Here is a 23,255-nt window from a genome sequence, read left to right on the forward strand (position 1 = left end):
GAGCCCAGCACGGGCCTGGCTCCCCAGAAAGAGCCCCCGTCCCGGCAGCCCCAGCGCTCCGGGCCCCGCTGGGCGCCTGTGCGCCGGAGCGCTGTGCAGCAAGCATGTAATTAAATTAATCCTAGGGTTTCTCGTAATGAGGACTGCAGTCCCGAGGGAGCAAGACATCATCCCCGGCGTGGCTGCCTGTGGGCAGGAACAACACAAAGGGACCCCAGGCTGGGCTGGCCGGGCCGTGTCCTCAGAGAGGCGCGCTCCCGACGGCCGAGCCGGTGGACGGCCCCTTTGCTGCTCCTGCCGCTGACTGCCAGGCCCCCCTGCCTTCTGGGAAGCCCAGAGGCACAGCCAGGCCACACCCTCTTCCTGGCCCGCTCACCACCCTGGCAAAATGACGTCCCACGCCCCCTCCATACTGTTAAGAACTGGGGACCCCTGGGCTGGCCCCTTCCCGGTGGCCTCCTCGGCTCTCAAGCCCTCACCCTCCCCCGCAGCAGCTTCCAGGAACGTCCCCCTGTGCACATGACCCGGCCCCCAGGGTCTGGCAGCCTAGGCTGGGTGCCTTGGAGCAGCCCCAAGACGAGGAACCAAGTTCACGAGACGGTTTGGGAGATGATTCCAGGAGGCCAGATGCGCGTGGAGAGGTCAGGCAGGCAGGGAAGAGAGGAGGCCAATGAAGGGGCGTCAGGGGCCAGCGGCAACGCCCCAGAGCTGCCTCCTGGACAGCGGGCGGGCAGCGCTCCGGGGCGGGGCTGCAGGCCTGGTGGGTGACAGGGTGGAGTTTAGAAGCACGGTCAGGGAGCTGCTCTGTGCACCCTCTGTGACCTTCACCATCTCCACGGGGGCAGACAGTGACACACGGGGACACGCAGAGACACGCAGACATACACGACGACACGCAGAGACATACAGAGGCACGCATCAGCACCCGGGGACACCGGGCCTGACTCCACCTGCCTCCCTCCCAGCCGCTCTCCCTCAGCAAGGCCCCATCACTTCCTGCTTGGCCTAGGGATCCCCCCCACCCCGGCTCTGTGGCAGGTGCTCGGGGCCTCCTCCGGGACGAGGGGCATCAGCCAGCATCTGAGGGCTCCACAGTCAGCCGAGGTCCCCACGGGGCCGCCTGCCCGAGTCAATTCCCTTCTCTGGCTTTGTCAGGAGGGGTCGCTGTGGCCCAGGGTGGGGGCTCCTCACACGGGCCTGGGGGAGAGGCGGGGGGGGGGGGGGCTCACAGGCGACCGAGAGCGACCCCTCCCCTGAGGCTCACACTTGCTCCTCTCCCTCCTCCCGCCCAGGACTTGCCGGGACAGGCAGGTGGAGCGCCCACAGGTACCTGGCACGAAGCAGGTGTGCAGCCTTGCAGAGAGCACTCGGGACTTCACAGCTCTGTCACCCTGGAGCCACCGTCTCCGCCTGCACCTCCCCAGCACGGGCCAACCGCTGTCCTCCCAGGTAACCCCCGCCCCTCAACCCGCTGTAGCAGGCACCACTATCCCCACACAGAGGGGCAGGGCTGGTGACCCCCCTCCAGACCTAAATCCAGGGTGAGGCAGGCGCAGGGACCACCGAGTTACAGATGAAGGAATAAGGCTCCGGGAGGTAAAGCCACAGCCACAGGCCTGGGAGTGATGGGGCAGCACCTGCTGGCCTCCACTCCCAGGCAGCCCTCCCTGCTTTCCCGGCTCAGTGTCCCTCACCCTGGGTTCAGTGTCCCTGGCCACCCTGCGCAGCTGATGGGCAGATAGTGGGATGGGAGGACGGAAGGCAGGTCTGAGCTAAGCACACAGCCAGAGCACAGGTACAGAGGAGAGACCACGGCAGGTCAGGAGCACCTGTGCTGGGACCGTGTGCATCAGCAGCAGGGCTGTGCCAGTTTTGGCTGCCTGCCGGCAGGCACAACAACTCCAGAAGGTACAGGCTGAATGTGAAACGTGATGAGGTGAGGGGGCTGAGAGGGGCCTATCAGGTTCCTGCGAGGACGTCTCAGCGGTGGCGGCACTGAGCGAGCAGGCTAGGGGCTGGACACCTTGTCCCAGGCGCCACGGCCCACAGCCGGAAGTGCAGGGAGCACCGGCCAGCGAGGATGTCCCATGCCCTGGCCTCTGGAATGGGCTCACGTGGCCACGCTGGGCACAGAGAGAAGCACCACCCTTCTGCCGTCACCCCCACACCACCCTTCTGCCGTCACCCCCACACCACCCTTCTGCCGTCACCCGCACACGTACTGCACTGAGGACCTGCAGCGTGCCAGGAGGCAGCAAGCATGCCCCGTCCCCCGGAACCCTGGCACAAGCCGATGCACACGCTGCCCCTGCCAGCCCTGTTCTGCTGACGAGGAACCTGAGCCTCAGAGAGGCGGAGCAGCAAGCCTGGGGCCACACAGCAAAAATGCTGCAAGGATGGGATTTGAACCCAAATCTGCACGGCGCTAGGGCTCGCTCTACCCCGCCTGGCAGCTGCCCTCCAGCCCCGGCCCTCGGAATGCGCTCACCCGGCCGGCAGGGCTGGGCACTCCGAGCCACGACCAGTGCCCTGAGGAAGACGGGGCTTCAGAGGAGTCTGGCAGCTGCCCATGGAAGCAGGGCGGAAGCGGGAAAGCGTGCGTGTGTCCCCAAGCCCCGGGCTCTCTGCGCCACACACGGGGACCCAGGGCAGGGTCCGGGTGCCTCTTCACACAAGGGGACTCACAGGCTGTCACCCAGGGTCTCCCCATCCAAGCGCACCTGACAGAGCCCACGTTTCAGGCGGGGAAAGAGGGGAACTGGGCAAGGCTTGCGGTCTGTGCCTTCCAGGCTGACCCCATGAGCCACACAGGCTGGCCCAGCCCCTCCCCTCCCCAAACACCCACAGTCCTGCCTTGCAGGCCAGGTGCAAGCGTGGACACAGAGCCAGGAGGCCCGGAGCCCCTCCCCACGGCCCCGGCCATGAGCATGGACCTGGCAAAGGCCGCCCTTCCCAGCACCTGTGGGGCGAGGAGGGAAAGGAACGCGGTGTGAATGACAGGGAGCGCTCCTCTGAGGGCCACTCGCCCTCCCCAGGAGGCCAGGCCTCTCCCCACACAGCCGCCAGCCACTTGGCTCAGGGCTCGGGACTCACACGTCGGCACCCTGCCCATCCCGGGGGCAAGGGCCACAGGAGCACCCGCGTGGGATTCCAGGAAAAGGCACCAGGGTTCCCGGCAGGCACCAAGGCCTGGAGCGAGACAGCACATAGGAGGCGAAACTTTGACTGCACTCCATCAGCACAGGTAGCTCCGGTCTGCCAGGGCCCCGCCAGTGTTCTCAAACCACAAGCTCAAGCTCATCCCCCCGGACTGCTGGGGACGCCTGACGCACCAGGTTACACGTGTGGTGCAGCACGGTAAGCTGCCGCCTGTGACGCCGGCATCCCACACAAGCGCTGGTTCCAGTCCCGGCTGCTCCACCTCTGATCCAGCTCCCTGCTAATGTGCCTGAGAAAGCAGCGAAGGGAGCACCCACGTGGGAGATCAGGAAGAAGCTCCTGGCTCCTGGCTTCAACCTGTCCCAGCCCTGATCCTTTGGGGGAATGAATCAGTGGATGGAAGACTCTCTCTCTCTCCCCATAACTCCGCCTTCCAAATAAATAAAATGAAATCTGTTCTTGAAAAAGTATATAACTGAAGGAGGGAGGGAGGAATAAACCACATGTCTGTTTCAAATGCCTGCTCTGGGCTGGGGTTTCCGCAAGTGGACAGCACCCTGTGCGTGAGCAGGCACTGGTGCAGGTGCCGGCATCAGCGGCACCCGGCACAGGCAGCTGCACGCCCCTTATGTTCTCTGCCCCCCCCGGCCTCCCCCGCAGGGCCTGGGAAATCCTGCTGGGGACTGGCCTGCAGGGCTGCTGGTTGAGGGGAGGCCATGAGGCTCTGGGCCGCACAGAACGCCCACCTGACCCCCTGGGGAGCTTTCCAGATCTGCTCCCCTCCTCCCCCAAGACCACAGAACCACACTCCCTAGGGGAGGGCCCTGAACACCATCCACGTGACTCCAACATGGACGGTCGCAGGGAGCCCCAGAGCTGGGCGGTGCACGGGGCGACTGCTCAGACCCTGCCACGCTCAGCCTCTGCCCCCAAGGGACCACTGCCCACCTGGCCCTGACCTTGAATTACCAGGGCTAGACCTGCGGCAAACAGGGGAGAGGCTACTGGGACCCCGAGGCCCTGCGCAGGGCTGAGGGTGGAGGGAGGGGAGTGAACACTCACTGAGCCTGGGATGCAGGAGACCAAGGGCAGAGCTCTGCTGGGTCCCAGGGGAGAGAGGACGCCCTCAAACCCGTTGCCAAGCAAGTCTGTGCCTGCACCAGGTGCTGCACGAGGGAGCAGGGGAGTCACAGGGACACCCCCACAATCCTGCCTCCCAGGCCACCATCCAGGAGAGACAGCAAGAATGGGGGTGCAGTGGGGAGGGGCGGGGGGACTGGTATGCCAAGGCCCACGTGGCAGGTGGAGTAGGTGGGAGGTGTGGGTGTGGCCGGGTCCTTCCCAGTACACGCAGGCAGGTGGACGGGAGGCTGAGAGCTGTGCCTGGCAGAGGTCTCACCTGCGGGCAGCTACCCTGTGGGAATCCTGGGCTAAGAGTGCGAGGAAGACGGGGCCCCGGGCGGCTCCCTCCGGTGGCAGAGCAAGGTCTGGACGGGATTCCACGGATGTGGGGAGAACCAGAGTAAAGCCTCGCCAGCCAGGTGCCGGCTCCCAGGGGACGCACTCCGTGTGGGCTGCACTTGATGCAGAAGAACCCGGAGCCACCCTAGGGACACACTGGAGCCCAAGAAGCCCCGCAGGCGGCGGCCCCTGTGCTGGGGGGAAGACAGCGTGTTCCGCGCATGGCACTGCGGCAACTGGCTGGCAACGTCTTCATTAGAGACGACCGTGCGAGGTGGCAGGCGTGCTGTGCTGGCCACCCTGACTGCATGACCCAGCAGTGTCCGCACGCGCTGAAGCGGCGCCCGACCCCACCAACACACGCCGTCACGCGCCCATCAACCCGACATAAAGAAACAAGGGGAAACTTCGGACTTCGGCACTGGCGATTTCCTGAGCACGGATGAACCCGAGACCTGCAAGCTCACGGGAAGGAAGCAGGCACCCGGCACCCCACGCTGCACAGCGCCGTCTCTGCGGAATCCAGGGAGACAGCCAGCGGAGGAGGGCGGACGGGAGAGTGACTGCCCGGCGACCCAGGGCCCCTCCCGGGGCGGGGACGTCTCGGGATCAGTTAGCCGTGTGGTTATGCAGCTCTGTGAAGACACTGAACCACTGGGCCACACAAGCCCCACCCACATGGAGACCTGGGAGGAGCTGCTGGCTCCTGGCCTGGCCCTGGCTGGAGTGGTCATTTGAGGAATGAACCAGGAGATGGATGATCTCCCACATCCACCTCGTCGCTCTGCCTTTCAAATAAATGAAATCTTTTAAAGAGATAAAGCTGTTACTAAAAAACAAGAGTTAATACACTCTCGGGGTGGATGTCTGTGCAGTGGTTAGAACGCCTCCTGGGACAGCTGCATCCCTCCCCAGAGTGCAGAGTTCAAGTCCTCATTCTGGCTTCCTGCCAGGTGCACCCTGGGAGGCAGCAGTGATTCTCAAGTGCTGGGGTCCCTGCCCTCCACGTGCGAGACCCAGACGGAGGTCCAGTTCTCAGCTCCGCCTGGCCCAGCCCTGGCTGTCGTGGACATTTGGGGGTGAGCCAGCAGACAGAAGATCCCATTCTCTCTCCATCTCTGTATCCTTTTCTCCACACCTCCCACCTTTCAAATAAATAATTAAAATTTTTTCACATTTTTGAGCTTTTAAATAGGGACTGATTTCTTAATCAAGAAACAAGAATAATGGGGCCAGCACTGTGGCGTAGCAGGTAAGGCTGGCAGTGCCGGCATCCCATATGGGCGCTGGTTCTAGTCCTGGCTGCTCCACTTCTGATCCAGCTCTCTGCTGTGGCCTGGGAGAGCAGGGGAAGAGGCCCAAGTCCTTGCAGTGGGAAACTCTGGAGAAGCTCCTGGCTCCAGGTTGGCCAGGCTCCAGTCACTGCGGTCATTTGGGGAGGGGGCCGGTGGATGGAAGCCCTCTCTCTCTGTAACTCTGCATTTCAAATAAATAAATACATCTCGAAAGAAGGGGGGGAAAGGGAGGGGAAAGAGAGGGGAAGGGAGGCGAGAGGAGGGGAGGGGAGGGGAGGCGAGGCGAGGCGAGGCGAGGGGAGAACCAGCTATGAACAGCAAGACGGTCAGGCCTGAGCGCAGGAGCGAAGTTAGCAGCAAGCCACCACGTGGGAGGAGCTCCGCGCAGGTCTCATCCCAGAACGGACAGAGGAAGCAAACACTCGCAGAATCCCACAAATCCCTTCAGGAAATACATGAGAAAGGCAAGGCTACAAAAGAGGAGACTCACGTGGCCAAGACACAGGCAAGACCCCAGTGTAACCAGGAACCCCACGAGAACGCGTGAGATGCAGCTCAGACTGGCACCAAGCAAAGGCGGCCCCGCTGTGCGAGCTCAGAGCACACGGGGCACGGGGCAGCAGGTGGCTGCTGAGAGCACAGCAGGTGTCCGAGCAGCCTGGCCCTGTGCCCACCCCAGTCGCCGGCACAGGTGCCCAGGGAGTCACGACCCAGAGCGCATCTGGCAGCCCCGGCTGCGTTAGCCAAAAATTGGAAACCACCGAGGTGGCCTCCCCAGGGCAGCAGCTAAACTCTGCCAGATACAAATGAAGGACCCAGCCACCAGCACCAACAGGGCTACAGCTCCAACCAAACTCCCCAAGGACAGGCGTTGTGACCCTGCGGGGCGGGGAACTAACACCCACTCAGCACAGCGAGGGATTCCAGGCCCGCCCCAGTGCTACCTGTCAAGCTGGATTTCTTAAAAAGAAAAGATCTGACGCTCAAGTGCTTCCCGTTGACAATGCAGTCAAGGTGGGCTGGGGGCACACGGCTGTCTCATGTCTTCACCCTGCTCTCTTTTTATAGAGTTTAAAAAAAAAAGTGAAGCAAGAGAGGAGACAATGGGGCCTCCAGAGAAGATGCTAGAAACTCCTGGTGACACCGCCCCTCCCCCAGCCTGGTCCCCAGGCTGCTTAAAGAAAAGCTGCTCACCCAAGCTCCTAGGGAGCCCCCCACCCACTCCCAGGGGACCAAGTGCGACAAAGGCGGTGAGCCCACGGCCGGCCGCAGGCAGGAAGTGTGCAGCAGGACGCCACTGGCCGCTCACAGGGAGCAGAGCAGCTCCCCGCCCCACCCCCGTCCCCGCCCCCACCCCCGCCCATCCGTGACCCTGGACAGAGAAACGAGGTCAGGAGCCCCAGATAATCCAGAGCTCAGAGGGCGGGGCAGAGACGCGACTCGGCCCGGCAGCGTCCCTGCAATTAGGCAGGCAGCGAGGGCCCACCCAACGCAAACAAGACAGCCACAGTCTGGGCTTCTCGCCCCACAGCAGGGGACAGCGGCCAAGCCTGGCTTCGTGGTGGCAGCCTCCGGGCTGGGCTTTCCAGTGGGGTCCGCTGTGTAGCACAGGGGAAGAAATGGGGTGAAGCCCCAGCCCCAACAGTGCCCTTCCTGCAACCTCAGGCCTGGGGACTGTGGTCGGCAGAATAGTGTCCCCCCAAAGATGCCCAGCTTGGGGCCGGCGCTGTGGCGTAGCAGGTAAAGCCACCGCCTGCAGTGCCAGCATCCCGTATGGGCACCGGTTTGAGACCCGGCTGCTCCACTTCTGATCCAGCTCTCTGCTGTGGCCTGGGAAAGCAGTAGAAGATGGCCCAAGTCCTTGGGCCCCTGCACCCACATGCGAGACCTGGAAGAAGCTCCTGGCTCCTGGCTTCAGATGGGCCCAGCTCCAGCCGTTGCGGCCCCCTGGGGAGCAAACCAGCGGATAGAAGACCTCTCACTGTCTGCTCCTGTGTAACTCTGACTTTCAAATAAATAAATTTTAAAAAGATGCCCAGAGTGCAGGACGGGGAGACCTGAAAACAGTCCTTCCCGGGGCAGAGCAGCAGGCGGGGGAGGGGACGCCGCCCTGGGCAGCCAGAGAGGGCAGAGTCTCCCCCAGCCTCCGGCAGGAAACGCAGCCCTGCTGACACCTGGATTGACATCTGGGTTTCTAGCTCTTCCGAACTGCAGAACTGTAAGCAGGTATATTTGTGTGGGTTGGGCCACCAAAGTCATTTGTGACAGCAGCTACAGGAAACAAACACAGGAACAAAAGTCACGGCTGTGTGCCATTACGTCAGCGGCTCAGCCACCCTGAGCTTCCATCTCATTTAAAGATGGGCTAAGAGGGGCCAGCGTCGGGGCGCGGCAGGCTAAGCTGCCACCTGGGAACCAGCATCCCACATCGGAGCCCACCAGTTCAGGTCCCGGCCGCTCCACTTCTGGCCCAGCTCCCTGTTGATGTGCCTGGGAAAGCAAAGGATGACGGCCTCTGCACCCACGTGGGAGACCAGCTGGAATTCTGGGCTCCTGGCTTCAGTCTGGCCCAGCCAGGGGCCACTATAGCCTCTCCCTGTGACTGGGCTTTCAAGTAAGTAAATAAAAAAATGAGACAAGAAGTCCACCTTGGAAAGCAGCCAGGGGGACCAGAGAGGAGTGGTCCGGATCGGTCAGCACAGCACCAGGACCGACAGAGCAGATGCTGTTCTGCGGCCTCCGTCCCTCCTCTGCCCACACCCTGTCCGCGGGACGCTGATGGGGCACCCCGGGGAGCACAGGGCTCCGGGGACTGGCCATGAGCACGCCGAGCGGAGCAGCCTCACCATGGGGACAGGGCCTCCGCCAGGCCACTGCACCACAGCCCTGCCCCAGCCTCCTCTCCAGAAAAGGCCCTGGCTGCGGCTGTACCCAGTGGGGATGAACCTGTCCTAGGGCAGTCACAGCGAGTGGCTATGGAGAAATTCGGAAAGCAAATACTCTCTTCTCTGCTTGAACTTTGAGACTTTCTTAGAGCGTGAGTACCGGGTACTAAGCTGGGTGTGATGTGGGCACCAAGCAGGGCTGGCTCCGTGAGCGGCAGAGGATATGGGCTCCCGACTGTCACAGAGCCCCGGCCTATGTGAAGGCTACAGCACACACAGGGCACTGGGCTGCACAGACCCTGGGACTGACCACCAGCCAACTCCATGTTCACGGGGCGGGGGCAGCACTGGGGCCCCACCCAAGGCCACATGAGAAGGGAAGGGGGCAGGTGGGTGAGTGACACCAGGTGAGTAAGTGACCAGGTGAGTGAGTGACCAGGTAAGTGAGGGGACAGGTGAGTGGCTGAGCAGGTGAGTGAGTGACCAGGTGAGTGAGTGACCAGGTGAGTGACAGCAGGTGACTGAGGGGACAGGTGAGTGAGTGACCAGGTGAGGGAGCGAGCAGGCTGATCCAGAGTCCCGGAGTCCCCAAAAATCACCTGCCTGGTTCAAAGCCCCAGGAAACAAGACTCAACACGGGCAGGAAGGCAGACCCAGTGACGGCAGCAGGAGGGGACAAGAACCACGCTGGCCACAACCCTGCCCTGGTCCACCTGGCGACAAGGGGCTGAAGTCAAGGAGGACGCCTTGTTCCAAGGCCAACTGGAGGTCAGATCTGAAAACTGCCAGGGCCCGGTAGAAGGCTCGGGAGGGGGTGGAGGGGTGAAGCTCCTCCCAGTCAGCTGCAGAGCCTGTGCCCCCCCAAGGGCATCAGCCGGGGGGCCCAGAAGGCTGGACCCCACTCCAGATGCCCCGCCACTCTGCTTCTGTGCTGCAGGCCTGCTGTGGGGCCTCGCCACCTGGAGAAGGCCGACACACCTGCCCCTGGGTCCCTGGGCAGAAGGCCCGGCCTGCAGGAAGTAGGACCAGCCTCACAGTCGGCAGGACCGAGTGGGCTGTGTGTGCCAGGCAGGCGCAACCCACCCGAGCGTCTGTGTCCCTGGCACAGTGGAGACAGGTCCCCAGGAAAGAGCACGCACCTGCACCAACCCCCTCTGGAGAGGGGCCAGGCCACCTGCAGGCGCGGGCAGTGACGGGGCTCTCGGTCTCTGAGCGCTGGGTCAGCAGCCAGCCCAGCTCCCATCGGCCCCGTCTCTGTGCTGCCAGCACTTAGCTCGCCCGGGCTGCTGCCAACCGGTACAGGCAGCTGAAATGACTGCCCTTTGGACCCAAAGTTCTCCCACAGGGTGGGGCAAAGCTTCCGGGGTTCAAGGGTCACCAGCTCGCCTTAGCAAACCCTCCGCTCTGGCACGGCTAGCACCAGGGCATCAGCGAGTGACCCAAAATAAGACCAACGGGCCAGGAGCCACTGTCCTAGTAGCCAGGGACGTGATCCTCAGTGAAGAAAGACTCCCCTCCCCCTCCCCAAGCCAGGGAGGGGGAGGACAGGAGAGGCCTGGGGTGGGCATTTGGCTCAGCAGCCAAGTCAACGCCCGGGACATGTGCTTCCCGTGTCAGAGTGCCTGGCGCAAGTCTTGGCTCCACTTCTGGTCCAGCTTCCTGCTAACGCACACCCCGGGAAGCCCCAGGTGACGGCACAGGTATGTGGGTCCCTGCCACCCACTTGGGAGACCTGGATGGAGTTCTGGGCTCCTGGCTTCTGCCCTCGTCCAGCTCTAGCTGTCTTAGGCATTTAGGAAGTTAACCAGCAATGGGAGCTCTCTCGCTCGCTTGCTCACTCTCTGACTTCCAAATAAATAAAGTCTGAGAGAGAGAAAGAGCGGGGGTCCGAGGGCCTCGCCACAGTCATGCATCACAGCTGTGTCCCTAATCCAGCCACTGATTGTCTCTGTAGACGCAGTGGGGATGTCCCCCGTGGGGCTGCGGGAAGGAGGCTGGACGCATCTGGAACCCCAGGCCCGACCCCTGGAGGTCAGGAGTGGGGTGGGGCGGGGGGCACAAGCCCCAGGTGCAAATGCCCAGTGGCCCTGGGGAGGGAGGCCTGCTTCACAGAGCGATCCATCGGAAGGATCCAGCACTCCCACAACCACGCCCGCGTGTCTGCACTACCAAGTCTGTGCCGTGGGCAAGGGTGTGGGCAGAAAGGTGAAGGCCCTGGCTGGGCTGGACACCTGCGGTCAAAGCCAGGGAAGGCCCAGTGCTGGGGCCAGGGGGACGCAGTTCTGCCCTGTCTCCCGCCAGGAAGCAGCTGGGGGACAGTGCAGATGACAGCAGGGACAAGATAGTGGCCTTGCTCTCACGTGGCAAGGAGGCGCTGGCCACAAACCGGTCCCCAGCAGCCACCTCTGCCGAATGCCCGTGACTGCGGAGGGCACGCGGGGGAGGCGGAGACCTCGGCAGCCCTCCCCACACAGCCCTGGCCACTACAAGCCCCGGGCAGGGCCAGGACGGGCAGCACTGGCCCTGCTGCTGGACAAGGACCCTGCCAACCTGAGTCCCCTCCCGCCCGCCAAGGGCCAACCTCTCCTCAGTGTCCCCAGACACGCACCTCGGGCTCTCCTAGGCGAGGGCTGCAAAGCCACTGCAAAGTTGGTCATAAGTGGGGGCCCAGAGGCACCTGAGAGGGCACGGTCCATGTGCCTGTGGCCTGGGCTCAAGCGCTGTGTGACCCTGAGCAGGTCCCCTGCCCTCTCTGAACCACAGAGCTCCCCTCTGTACTGACGGCTGCCAAGGACCTTCCTGCCCAGGTGGGTGCAGGTGGACCTGCCGAGGTAGCATGCCAAGGTGCCTGCTCTCACGGCTGTGTTTCTTTAAGAAAGCTGTGAACAAGAACAGACCTGAAGGTCAGAGGCGAGCCAGGGCCAGGATGAGGTCAATGTTTGGTTACCAACGAGAACAAACAGGCCTGAGCCCTGCGGGGAGTGAGGCGGGAGGGGCAGGGCACTAGGGAGTCACCACTCGCAGGTGGCAGGTGACAGCCTGGCCGCAGGGAACTGCCCACAGCTAACTCCTGGTCTCTGCAAGAGAGACGGGTGCAAGGCCTCCTCGGGAGGGGACCCTCAGAGCCCCGGGGGACAAACAGACCTTGAGGTCTCACGGGTCAGCCTGTGCCCATCTCTCCACCCAATGGGGTAAACAGGGGGCCTGATCCGTCAGGTCGTCTGTGGACACGGGTTGGGTCAGTAAACAATGTACTAGGAATGGCCGCGAGAGCAGGGACTACAACCCTGCTGGCTAGAGAGAGAATCCGTGAGCTGGCACTGATGAAAAGGCAGCCCAGCCACACACAGGTTAGCGAGGGGGAGGAAGCCCTCCCAGGAGAACCTCAAGGTCAAGGTCAATGACTTAACGTGGGTGGACGGTGAACCTGGAGGAGTACTGCTGCCATGCACACGCCAGAGGTCAAAGCAGTTGCGGTGAAAGGGGCGCGGGACCTACAGCTTCTCCCAGTGCTCATCCAAACGCTTATCTAGAAACAAAGATGGGGGCGCAGAGAGAGAGCCGCGGGCACAGCAGCTGGCTGGGTGCAACAGCAGGAGGCCCCGCCGCGCTTCTCGCTCGCTCGCTCTCTCTACCTCAGAGCCAACTCCAAAAGGAAAAAGAAGGAAAACCCAGAACCGGCATTTCCAGACCCCAGTGGGAGGCGCTGGGCTGAGCGCATTGGCACCCGAGCTGATCCCCGGATCAGTGACTTCTTTCACTAGGGAGGGAGCCGCGGCGGCGCAGAGCAGGGGCAGATTCACCTGAGCGCACAGAGCAGCAGGTGGTGCAGCCGGGACTTGAGCGCAAGGCTCTGCCCACGGCCTCTGCACACGGCCGCGGCTCTCGTGCATCGGAGCCGGCCAGGTGCAGCCCAGGCTGTTCTCAAGCAGTGGAAGGCAGAGGCCGGGACAAGGCTGGCCCCATGGGTCCCAGGCAGGGGGCCTGGTCCCTCTCCCTGCCTTCAGCCTTCTAACAAGGCTCATCTAGAGCCCCCCTTTCACCACGTGGACAGAAAATGAAGCCGGCCCCAAAGGCGGGGCTCCATCTAACCCTGCACAGAGACGAGGCCAGGCTGAGAGCAGACGCAGCCCCAGAGGCTGCCACCCACCCACCCCACAGGCGCTGGGCGGAGATGCCTCAGCGGGCAGCTCTTCCCGTCCACTGCCTGGTGAAGACGCCCAAAGGCCAGGGGACGTGAGACACAGGCAGCGGCGGCAGTACGGAGCCGCGTCTCTCACGGCTACTGCACCCATCCTCCCTCCCAGCAGAACACGAAGCAGTCAAGAGCGAGACACAGCCTAGAAGGAAGTGCGCTCTGCTCCGTCTCGGGGAAAGCAAGCCAGGCCTGCCCCAGCCGTCCTCAGCTATGCTGTCTCGGGGCTGCCGGCAGGCCGGGCGGGAGATGCTGTCCTCTCCCAGCCCGCGGATGGGGCTCGGGCGGGTCCTTCCAAGTTCACCTCCACGCCAAGCCCAGGCCCTGGCCTTATTTGGAAATGAGGCCTTCACAGTTTTAACTCAAGTATGGATGGAGATGGGATTGGGTGAGGATGGGCCCTAAATCCAACAGCAGCTGTCCTTCTAAGAGACAGAAAAGGACATGAGCGACACAGGAAGAAGGGTGGTGAGACTGGAGGGGCAGCCACCAGCCAGGGGGTCACCAGATGTGGAAAGGTTGGGAAAAGCCCCTCAGGGCCACCAGGAGGAACCACCCTGCAGAGGCCTTGCTTGGGACCTGGCCTCCAAGCTGCAAACTGCAAGGAAACGCAGGTCTTTCCTCTCTCTCTCTCTCTCTCTTTTTCCAGAGGTAGTTACAGAGAGAGTAGACAAGACAGTGAGAGAGAGTTATCTTCTATCCTCTGGTTCACTCCCCAAATGACCACAATGGCCAGGGCTGGGCCAGGCCAAAGCCAGGAGCTTCTTCCGGGTCTCTTTCATAGGTGCAGGAGCCCAAGCACGTGGGCCACCTTCCACTGCTTTCCCAGGCACACTAGCAGGGAGCTGGATCGGAAGCGGAACAGCCGGGACACGAACCAGCGCCCATACGGGATGCCAGGTGGCACAGTTGGGGGCTTAACTCACTAAGCCACAACACTGACCCCTGGGCAAATACACTTCTATTGTTTGAAGCTACCCAGCAGCCCCAGGGAAGGAAATATCTCCCCTTACAGAAGTGTAGCCAACATGAAAGGCTGGTGGGAAAATATAACAAATGCCAGCTACACCAACACAGCCGTCCTGAGCACCCCAATTTCCAGAGGTAACTTGGGGCCACAGCCCCCACACCCACCACATCTGCACCCAGCAGCAGCCAGCTGTGGACCAGTCAGGGTGGGCGCTCGTCAGTTAAGCCACCACTGGGACACCCACGTCCCATATCAGAGTGCCTGCTCCAACTTCCAATCCAGCTTTCTGCTCGTGTGCACCCTGGGAGGAGGGCTCATGTGCACAGGGGAGGGCTCAAGAGTTGGGTCCCTGCCACCCATGTGGGGGATCCAGCTGGGGTTCTTTAAGAGAAAATAACTCAAATCTACACTTGGCTTGTCTCTCTCTCTCTCTCTCTCTCTCTCTCTCTCTCTCTCTCTGTCTCTCTCTCTCTCTCACACACACACACACACACACACCCCAGCACGTGTCCCTGGTCTCCTCAAAGGACATCCACTCACAGCTGCTCTCCCTGGACACCAGGGGCTCTTGGCCCGGGGCTGCCTCCCGTCTTGCAGGCCCACTTGTGGCGTTCACTCCTGCCTGCACGTGGCACGGTCCCCACAGCCAGGCCCAGGCCCTCAGTGGAGAAGAGCAGCCGGGAGGCAGGCAAGGAGGGCCTGGCTCTTGAGAGCCCAGGACGGCCCAGGAGCCTCTGGGCCCATTTTCCATCTGTGAGACGGTGATGACCACACACGCATGAGACCACTGCACACGGCACACACGAGATCCCCCCAGGGTACCCCACAGGCCCAGGCCAAGGGCTCTGGGAGCAGCTCCTGGTGGGTGTCAGGCCCACCCAAGAGAGAAGGAGGTCAGACTCAAGGCTCAGCAGGTGCCACCAGGCACTCGCTCGGGGACGTCCCAGTGCCATCGGATGAGGACAGAAGCTCTGTTCTTAAAGGCCCAGGTGGCTCCTCAGACCCAAGGCTCACTGCACACCCAGGCCCTGCAGCCAGGGAGAAAGTCCCGAGGCAAAGCAGCTCCACCCACACCGCCCAGAGCACAGCCACCCGGGGGGGCTCAGCCACAGCCCAGCTCGCCTCCCTCCAGACAGGAGCAGCCTGGGCCCGCAGGGACCCCACTCCACTATGCAGGCCAAACAGCTGCCACAGAGCGCGTCAGGGAGTCACACCCCAACAGAGACGCCCTCACTTGCCAGGGCCCACTCCTGCCCAGAGCCCCCACGTGGCTCACTCCCGTCCGCTGGCACTGCCCCAGAAGGTGCCGTGCCGGGGCAGGGGTAGTTGACCTCTGACCTGGTGCTCCACTACTTGCAAGAAGCTGAAGCATAGCATCACCAGGGTAGGGCCACCAGGGCAGGGCCACCTGCGCCGGCCAGAGGCCTGGGTTAGGGGACAGGACGGCATCCCCAGCCTCCTCACCTGCTTCCTCGGGGTGGGGGAGGGGGAGAGGAAAGGGCCCTGCCTCTGCAAAGGGGCTCTGCTGTCCCATCCAGCACTGCCCACCAGGCTTCCACCCCGGGCAACAAATGACAAGATTCCCAAAGCAGAGGCAGGAGCTGGGCAGTCACTGCCACCCACAGTGGCCCTGGTTCTGTCGGACCCAAGGCCAGCAGGTCCCAGAGTGAAAAAGACCACTACTCCACTCAAGAGCAGGGAGACCCAGTGTCCAGCCCCAGGCTTGAGAGAGACCAGCCGGCCCCCTCACCCCTCCAGGCAGCAGGCTGGTCCTGTGACGGCTGCCACGCGTCACCCAGACAACAGCCTCATGGCCAGGGCTTGTGTGGCGGTGGAGAGCACAGTCCCCACTTGGTGTCCCCCAGAGGACACCCCAGCGCAGCCCCTCAGAGCTCTGGAAAATCCGGGCGTGGGTAAGCTTCCCAGCCTGTCCCCAGGGTACTGTGTGGCCACTGCTGGCTCTTACCACCCCAGGCAGCTCCCACGCTGCCTGGTTTGCAAGGGATGAGACAGTCCCCAGAGCGGGGGGCACGCTGCGGTCCCCGGGGCCCCCTGGGCTCAGCTGCTCACCCCAGTCCCTGTGCCCAGGGGACCCCAGCCTTGGGCCCCACCTTCTCAGCTTCTAGGAGCTCGGGCTCTCCCTCCCCCACGAGAGGCCTCCAGAGCTGGCCCCATTCTGTCTTTCTCAATCGGTCACTTTAAGATGCGGCCCATTTCACTCCACAAGGAGAGGCCAGCAGGCAGCGTGGGCTGCGTCTGCTCCCGGGGTGCGCTCGGGGTGCCAGGCAGCTCAGCCCTGTGTGCAGGCCAGAGACGCTGCTGGAAGGGGAGCCCTGCGATCAGAGCCACAGCCTGAGGAGGCCCGGCACCCCTCAGCTCAGAGACCACCCCCATCACACCCCAGCTCAGAGACCACCTCCATCTCACCCAGCTCAGAGACCACCTCCATCACACCCAGCTCACAGACCACCCCCATCACACCCCAGCTCAGAGACCACCTCCATCACACCCCAGCTCAGAGACCACCTCCATCACACCCAGCTCACAGACCACCTCCATCACACCCCAGCTCAGAGACCACCTCCATCACACCCAGCTCACAGACCACCTCCATCACACCCCAGCTCAGAGACCACCTCCCATCACACCCAGCTCACAGACCACCTCCCATCACACCCCAGCTCAGAGACCACCTCCATCACACCCCAGCTCAGAGACCACCTCCATCACACCCCAGCTCAGAGACCACCTCCATCACACCCCAGCTCAGAGACCACCTCCCATCACACCCAGCTCAGAGACCACCTCCATCACACCCAGCTCAGAGACCACCTCCATCACACCCCAGCTCACAGACCACCTCCATCTCACCCAGCTCAGAGACCACCTCCATCACACCCCAGCTCAGAGACCACCTCCATCACACCCCAGCTCAGAGACCACCTCCCATCACACCCCAGATCACAGACCACCTCCATCACACCCAGCTCACAGACCACCTCCATCACACCCCAGCTCACAGACCACCTCCATCACACCCCAGCTCACAGACCACCTCCATCACACCCCAGCTCACAGACCACCTCCATCACACCCCAGATCACAGACCACCTCCATCACACCCCAGATCACAGACCACCTCCATCACACCCAGCTCACAGACCACCTCCCATCACACCCCAGCTCAGAGACCACCTCCATCACACCCCAGCTCAGAGACCACCTCCATCACACCCCAGCTCACAGACCACCTCCATCACACCCCAGCTCAGAGACCACCTCCCATCACACCCAGCTCAGAGACCACCTCCATCACACCCCAGCTCAGAGACCACCTCCATCACACCCCAGCTCAGAGACCACCTCCCATCACACCCAGCTCAGAGACCACCTCCATCACACCCCAGCTCACAGACCACCTCCATCACACCCCAGCTCAGAGACCACCTCCATCACACCCCAGCTCACAGACCACCTCCATCACACCCAGCTCACAGACCACCTCCCATCACACCCCAGATCACAGACCACCTCCATCACACCCCAGATCACAGACCACCTCCATCATACCCAGCTCACAGACCACCTCCATCACACCCCAGCTCACAGACCACCTCCATCACACCCCAGCTCACAGACCACCTCCATCACACCCCAGCTCACAGACCACCTCCATCACACCCCAGATCACAGACCACCTCCATCACACCCCAGATCACAGACCACCTCCATCACACCCAGCTCACAGACCACCTCCATCACACCCCAGCTCACAGACCACCTCCATCACACCCAGCTCACAGACCACCTCCATCACACCCCAGCTCAGAGACCACCTCCATCACACCCCAGCTCACAGACCACCTCCATCACATCCCAGCTCACAGACCACCTCCATCACACCCCAGCTCAGAGACCACCTCCATCACACCCAGCTCACAGACCACCTCCATCACACCCCAGATCACAGACCACCTCCATCACACCCCAGCTCACAGACCACCTCCATCACACCCCAGCTCAGAGACCACCTCCATCACACCCAGCTCACAGACCACCTCCATCACACCCAGCTCACAGACCACCTCCATCACACCCAGCTCACAGACCACCTCCATCACACCCCAGATCACAGACCACCTCCATCACACCCCAGATCACAGACCACCTCCATCACACCCAGCTCACAGACCACCTCCCATCACACCCCAGCTCAGAGACCACCTCCATCACACCCCAGCTCAGAGACCACCTCCATCACACCCCAGCTCACAGACCACCTCCATCACACCCCAGCTCACAGACCACCTCCATCACACCCCAGATCACAGACCACCTCCATCACACCCCAGATCAGACCACCTCCATCACACCCAGCTCACAGACCACCTCCATCACACCCCAGCTCACAGACCACCTCCATCACACCCCAGCTCACAGACCACCTCCATCACACCCCAGCTCAGAGACCACCTCCCATCACACCCAGCTCAGAGACCACCTCCCATCACACCCCAGCTCAGAGACCACCTCCATCACACCCCACCTCAGAGACCACCTCCATCACACCCCAGCTCACAGACCACCTCCATCACACCCAGCTCACAGACCACCTCCCATCACAAAGACCACCCCGATCTGCCCTGACACCCAGCCAACAGCTCATCCCAAGCCCTGCCCGGCCGAGCCCCACCCAACCTCAGCAGAGCAGCTCTGGCGGCCGGCCCTTCTCCAGGCTCAGAGCAGAGCACCGCGGACGAGTGAGGCGCCTCCCATACTCCCAGTCCTCAGGGCCTCCAGCTGGGCCAAGGCCCCACGGCTGCAGTATCAGGGCTCCCACGGGGGGCAGGGGGCAGTACAGCATAGGCAGGGTCTGCCCAGATCAACCCTGTGCCCCAGCCTCCCTCTTGGCCTGTAGGGGCCTCTTCCCTCCATGGTCCTGTCCCTGGGTGGAGAAAGGGTGCTCACAGCACCCAGAGACCCTGGATGGGCACCCATCCAGTGATGAGCCCCCGGGCCCCAGGGTCATTCAGGAGCAAGAGCACCCCTGCGTGACCTTCCCACAGCTGCCGGCAGCCCCACGAGCTCCTCTGGTGACCACACAGCCCTGGCAGGACTCCATTTCCTCGGCTTGAGGAGACACCGGGGAAGATACACCAGGGCTGGCAGGGAGGGGACTAGCAGGGGCGCCAAGGCACGGAGCCCGGACACCCGCAGCCACTCCCACACTTAGTGGGGGTCTCCTCCGTGCTGGACCTCAGAATCAACACACCAGAGGCCTGCACTGGGGAACAAGAGGTTCAGCCACTGTTTGTGCTGCTGGCATCCCCTATGAGCACCGGCTCAAGTCCCAGCTGCTCCACTTCCAATCCAGCCCCCTGCTAAATGCTCCTGGGTAAGCAGCTGAAGATGGGCCACGTGCTTGGGCCCTGCACCCACACTGGAGACTCGCATGGAGTTCCAGGCTCCTGCTTCAGCCTGGCCCAGCCCCAGCCACTGCAGCCACTGTGGAGTGAACCAGCGGATTGAAGATCTCTCTGTCTCTCTGACTCTACCTCTCTGTGAAACTGCTTTTCAAAGAAATCACTACATCTTTTAAAAGAAGAAGACGCCACCAGGACTAGACCCGCCCCGGGAATCGCAACAGCAGAGCTGAGGGAAGCCAGGGCTGAACAGGAGCTGCACTCCCTGTGCCTGGGCAGGTAGGACCCCAGCCTGGCCCAGCCACCATCACATCCCTCCACGAGACACAGCACAGCTGCCCGCATGCACAGGCAGACACGTATCCCATGCTTGCACACACGTGTGTACATGTATGCACACTCGTGTGTACACGTGTGCAGCACTGTGCGTACGTTTGCCCCCAGGTGTGCATGCGCGTGCACACAGGTAGACACACGTGCAGGCCCCATGTGCACACACATGCACACGCTCATGCACCCACACTCGCTCTGCCACTCCAGGTCTTGACATGGAAAACAGTACAGGCTGAGAAGTAGGCAGGGGTCATTTATTTTCATTATTAAAACAGCAGCCACTTATTCTCGAGCTGTCTATAATGCCACTTAATTACCCGGTACATAAAGCTGCCTCTGCATCTTAGCAGAGCAATAAATCAGCTCAGCACCAGAGCTGTGCAGAGCCCTGGAGACCCTGGGGGTGGGGCTCCGGCCCTCACCCCCACCCAGCCCGGGCCGCAGCAGAGCGGCCAGGGCAGGGCGGCCGTGGCCGGGTGCGCACTCGGAGGCAGGCATCCTCCCCCTCCTCCCGGCCCGCTCCTCGGGTCTGGGCCCCTGCCCTACGCGCCCCGGCCTTTGTGTGATGGACAATAGCCCAGGCAGATGGCGCGCCGTGCCGAGCAGCCCCCATGAGCCCATCGCTCATGCTGTCAGGACCCTGCAGGGCCCTGGGCAGGAGACCTGGGAACTGGCCCAAGCCACACCCCTCGCCCGGACCCTGCCACTGCCTGCTTCCCCAGCTTCTGGGCACAGGCAGCTTTGCATAGACAGCCCAGCTGGGCCGTCTGGAGCACCGGGGGCAGGAACAGCCCCCAGGGGGAGCAGGCCAAACTGCAGGAGGGAGTGGAGCGGGAGAGAGACCAGGCACCAGGCTGCCCACGGTGCCGGCACGACACAGCACGGCAGGTGCTCGCGAGCCACAGACCTCTGCCACCCCAGGCCTGGGCCAGCGTCCCAACACCCGGCCCATGCAGGGCAGCGACCAGAGTGTGTGGCTGAGGCACCAGCCCTGAGACCCCAGGGCTGTCCAGGGCTCGGCCTGAATGGTGGCCTGCGCACAGGATCAAGTCCAAGGGTGGGGCTGCTCCAGGCAGGACCATACCCTTGCCATGACCGGAAATTACCCGAGTGCCCTCCACAGAGGCGGGACCCCCGCACACCTTGTAAAGGAGCACCTGTCTTCCCATGGAAGACTTCTGCTCTTATCTCCAGAGGCAAAGGACACAGAGACAGCAGCACTGCATGCCCCTCGCGTTGCTCCCTGGTCCTCCCACCCAGAAGCACCCAGCCCACCCCCTCCCAGCACCCACGTGATAGATGGGGGTGGAGAAGCCAGCAGCAGCGCGACCTACTGACCTCGCGATACACCCCAAGTGTCTGGCTCCACCCAGGGCTGGGCATGTGTTCAGCCCTCTCTGAGACACCGCCACCCCTCCCCACTCCTCCATGCAGCCTTCCAGGATTGCCCTGCCAAGTTGCAGGCACCCTGTCTTGCTGTTCCCTCCACCAGTGCCTCTGGTGTCTTTTGATTCTATCTCACAGCCTTTTCCCCTCATCAGCCTCTACCACCTGACCCCAAGACCCTTGAGGGCAGGACCTGCTGGCCTGCCCGCGCGTGCCCCTCCCCTGGCCCGGGGCCAGCAGGGGTCCCATGGTGGAAGGATCTGGTTGAGACAGGCAGGAAGTGGGTACAGATGCTGGTTTGCCTGGGCCCACTTCACCCACGCTGGGAACAAAGTCCAGCCTTCCAGGTCTCCCTGGCAGCCATCCAAATTACATTTTCCTCACAAAAAGATAGGCATCCGGCCAGCCCGAGGCCTTCCGGACACGCCAGCCTTGGCCTGTGGGAGCAGCCGCGAGAGAAAGTGCTCCGTGAGGAACGTGCACTTGTCCACGGAATGCTCTAGAACATCCCGGAATCTGGGAGAAGGGGAAGCGGGCCCCGTCCAGGCAGCCGCTGGCCTCGGTCCACGCTCCGGATTCATCACGGGCCACCGATCTCTTGGTCACCCAACTGGCCTGCCGATGACAGCCAGGGCTGGAAGATGGCTCTCGGGGACAACGGGCTCTCGCCCTGCTGCCCAGGCAAACACCCCTGACCCCAGCACCTGCCACAGCTCACCAGACACGGGGTGCCCTCAGCACCTGCAGCTCTGATGTGTGCAGGGCACGACGTGGAAGGGGAGGGGCCTCCACCCCCCTGTAGAAGCTAAGACACCTCAGGACCCCCCACAGGAGATCACCCAAAACCTGAGTGGCAGCCTGGGACAAGCCCGAGTGCCGGAGTAACCAACTGGGAGTCCAAAGTGCGAGCTGCAGCCCGGGGCAGCAGGGGCCCCGCAGAGCGGCTGGGAGGCAGGCAGCCTGCACCGGAAGTGGAAGGAGAGACGGGGCTGGCGTCACTACTGCCAGCTCACTGCAGCGTGGGGGTGAGGGCGGGTGCTACGCGCAGCTGGTTAAGCCATCGCTTGTGATGCCATTACTCAACATGGGAGTGCAGTTCCCGTCCCAGCTACTTTGCTTCTGATCCAGCTTCCTGTTCAAGCACCTGGGCTGGCAGCAAGGACAGCCCAAGGGCTTGGGCCCACCACCCACATGGGGGACCAGGATGGAGCTCCAGTCTCCTGGCTTCAGCCTGGCCCAGCCCTGGCTGTTGTGGCCATCTGGGGAGTGAGCCAGCAGATGGAAACTCTCTCTCGTTCTGTTGTTCTGCCTTTCAAAATAAGTAAGTCTGGATGATAAAATGTTTTAAAATGATGGGATGGATGGCCCTGGAGTTTCACTGGACCAAGGCCCCAGGACTCCCAGCGTCTGGGTCTACACGCCTGGAAGTGTCCTCAGTGGCTCAGCAGGTGCCCACCACCGAGGGGGTGGTGCTCGCCAGGTATGCCCATTTCGGAAGGGTGGAGGCTGGGCCCTGGACTCTCGGGCCTCCTCCCACCTTCTCTGTCCTCCTCTCACTGGGGCCTCGGCTGGAGGGCCCCCCCCCCCGATTGGGAGGCAGCCCAGGACCTGCTCTGTGAAACAGGGGTCACTCCTGACGCGCAAGGGAATGAGGACTCCGCTCAGGAGGGAAGGGGCCACCGAACCCAGGCCAGAGCCGAGAGCCCCTGGGGGCTGACGGAAAGGAAGGGGTCCCGGGGGAGGAGGCCTTAGGGCAGGGGTCCAGGACAGGCTGGCCACACGCCCACACATAGGAGGATTACTGCGAACTGTATGGTACTAGCAGTGGCCTGGCCAGCAGCCAGACGCGGGCTCCGAGGAAAAGGCAGGTCAATGTGGCTGTCAGTCCATCAGCCAGGTTCTCACCCGGGGAAAGGGGGCACGTGCGGATGGAACTGGAGGCCAGGGGTGTCACGAGGGGGAGTCCTCGCCCTCCATTGCCTGTGCGTGGACCCTGGAGGCAGGGACACAGGCCCTGGAAATGCAGGTGGGCTGACAGACGGTCCCGGGTGGTAGGAGGGGGCCGCCGCAGAGAGAGGTGGGGCCGGAGAGGGGAGGTCAGTCCCCAACTCTAGCCTGACTCTGTCCCCACTGTCTGCCAACCCTGCC

The 23,255-nt window shown here is 62.8% G+C and overlaps 1 protein-coding gene and 1 long non-coding RNA gene across 5 annotated transcripts in view; one reads left to right on the forward strand and one right to left on the reverse strand.

Moving 5' to 3' along the window:
- The window catches only part of CCDC85C (coiled-coil domain containing 85C), a 66,366-nt gene that overhangs the window by 17,433 nt on the left and 25,678 nt on the right, over positions 1-23,255 (reverse strand). The gene's annotated exons all lie outside the window — the stretch shown is intronic.
- LOC138847262 (uncharacterized) lies at positions 525-3,615 on the forward strand. Its single transcript, XR_011384946.1, has 2 exons — positions 525-641; positions 1,293-3,615. It is a non-coding gene; the product is annotated as an uncharacterized lncRNA (long non-coding RNA).

Source organism: Oryctolagus cuniculus, chromosome 20, assembly GCF_964237555.1.
Source record: "Oryctolagus cuniculus chromosome 20, mOryCun1.1, whole genome shotgun sequence".
Lineage (NCBI taxonomy): Eukaryota > Metazoa > Chordata > Mammalia > Lagomorpha > Leporidae > Oryctolagus > Oryctolagus cuniculus.